Below are 2,029 nucleotides of genomic sequence, written 5' to 3'. Positions count from 1 at the left end.
TTATTTGACAGAGAGAGATCACAAGTAGACAGAGAGGCAGGCAGAGAGAGAGAGAGAGGGAAGCAGGCTCCCTGCTGAGCAGAGAGCCCGATGCGGGACTCGATCCCAGGGCCCTGAGATCATGACCTGAGCCGAAGGCAGCGGCTTAACCCACTGAGCCACCCAGGCGCCCCATGTTCTATTCTTTAATATCAGAATAATTTTGTGATAGAAGGGCCTGATGATCCATAAATCCAAGTGCACCCTAATTTACATTTGGAAAGTTCCAGCAGTCTTCTTTTGTTTTTTTATTTGCTTAGCTTTGAAACTATACTATTAAAAGTTCAGATAAGAGTAATCTAAAAGGGAAAAAATTACATTCATTTTTAATATGTATATATTGAAAAAGACAATATATTTTGGCATAGCCACAATATATGCTAAGTTGTTTATTAAGACTAGTTCTAATATATACTGAAGTATAAAAACAGGTCAAGAACAATGGCTCTTGTATTTTTGAGGAAGTGTTTTTCTAGAATTTCCAATTGTTTGATGTTTTAATAAATATGCTTGAAAATGAGGTGATGAATTATATACATATTGATGGCCATAATGACCATTTAAAACATTTGTCAAACTATCCAAAGAAATCCTTCCTATTTACTTACCACTGTTTAGAAACCATTGCCATAAAGAATACCAGAGAGGCTGGCATGGAGGCATGTGCAGTGGATGACCACCTACATTATCTGTTTTTCAGATGTTCTTGTGAATTAAAAAGTAATAATAATTCCAGAAACTTAGTGACTAGAGATTTGTTTCTTGACCATAAGGTTTTTAACCAGATTAAAAAGAAATATATCTTAGTCAAATCACACTAAAAAAAAAATGTTTTTTCATTGTTAAGAGTATGATTAAGTTTCTGTGGAAGAAACTAGAAAGATAGAAAGTGAAGTTTGCTGGGTGGGTGGGGTCTAATAATTGCACTTGGGCTTTGGCTTTTGTACCAATGTTAACTTGTAAATTTGAAAATGCAGAATATTGTTTTATCATGAAGGAACTGGCCCTCAAACAGACTGTGAAAGATTATATAATTTGCTTATTATTCCTCCTCCCTTTTTTACCCTTGATTAGTATGATTCGCTGGGATTATAACAAAGTCCCACCTCATGGCTATGGGTGAGTCCGTATGATTTGCTTTAGCCAATACAATACGAGTGGAAGAGAGAAAACATTAGTAACAAACTGGGCATTTAATAAGCATCACCTGTTCCCATTTGCCCATATAATGGTCCGCCATCACTCTAAGAACACTCGTGCTGGGAAGTCTTGGATCCAAGGACAACAAAGACATGCTTTAGCGTACACCTGAACCTAGAGACCACCCCTGCTGCTTACCAGCTCCAGAGTAAGAAAATGTTAATTTTTTTCATCAGAAGCCAATCGACTTTGGGGTTGTTATTTAGCTGACCTCCAATCAGTTTCTCTTTTAAAGCAATTTGCTAGCAATGATAATATTCTCTAGCTATACTTGAACATGGATATATTTTAAAACTTCGTGAGGTGCTCACTTCGGCAGCACATATACTAAAATTGGAACGATACAGAGAAGATTAGCATGGCCCCTGAGCAAGGATGACATGCAAATTCATGAAGCATTCCATATTAAAAAAACAAAAACAAAAACAAAAAACAAAACAAAAAAAACTTAGTAAGTTGATTTTTTTTTTCTCTGTAAGGGAGAGCAGAGTGTTGGTCCATACGTAGCTCTGCTGTTCTTGCCTTCAGACACTCAGAATTCCCACATCTATGATTGCAGTATCCCAGTTACACCCTTTAAACTATTTTATAATTTATGCATACTTTTTCCCAACTTTGCACCTGGAAAACATTTTATTTAGTTGTTTGCTATAAACTCTAACCTGACGTTCAGGACTCTTCACAGAATGGTTCCAACCTATGATTCTGTGCTCATTTTTGTTCTTTCCAATACATGTAATGTAGGTCAGTCAGTTAAGAATGCCCTGATGTGTCCAAATTTCAGGCAATT

The 2,029-nt window shown here is 36.5% G+C and overlaps 1 non-coding gene across 1 annotated transcript; it reads left to right on the top strand.

The window, feature by feature from the left end:
* Positions 1-1,542: 1,542 nt before the first annotated feature.
* On the top strand, positions 1,543-1,649 carry LOC132018819 (U6 spliceosomal RNA). The gene has a single exon (XR_009404601.1). It is a non-coding gene; the product is annotated as a U6 spliceosomal RNA (small nuclear RNA).
* The last annotated feature ends 380 nt before the right edge of the window (positions 1,650-2,029 follow it).

The sequence above is a fragment of the Mustela nigripes genome, chromosome 5, assembly GCF_022355385.1.
Source record: "Mustela nigripes isolate SB6536 chromosome 5, MUSNIG.SB6536, whole genome shotgun sequence".
Lineage (NCBI taxonomy): Eukaryota > Metazoa > Chordata > Mammalia > Carnivora > Mustelidae > Mustela > Mustela nigripes.
This window is presented reverse-complemented; position numbering and strand designations above follow the sequence as displayed.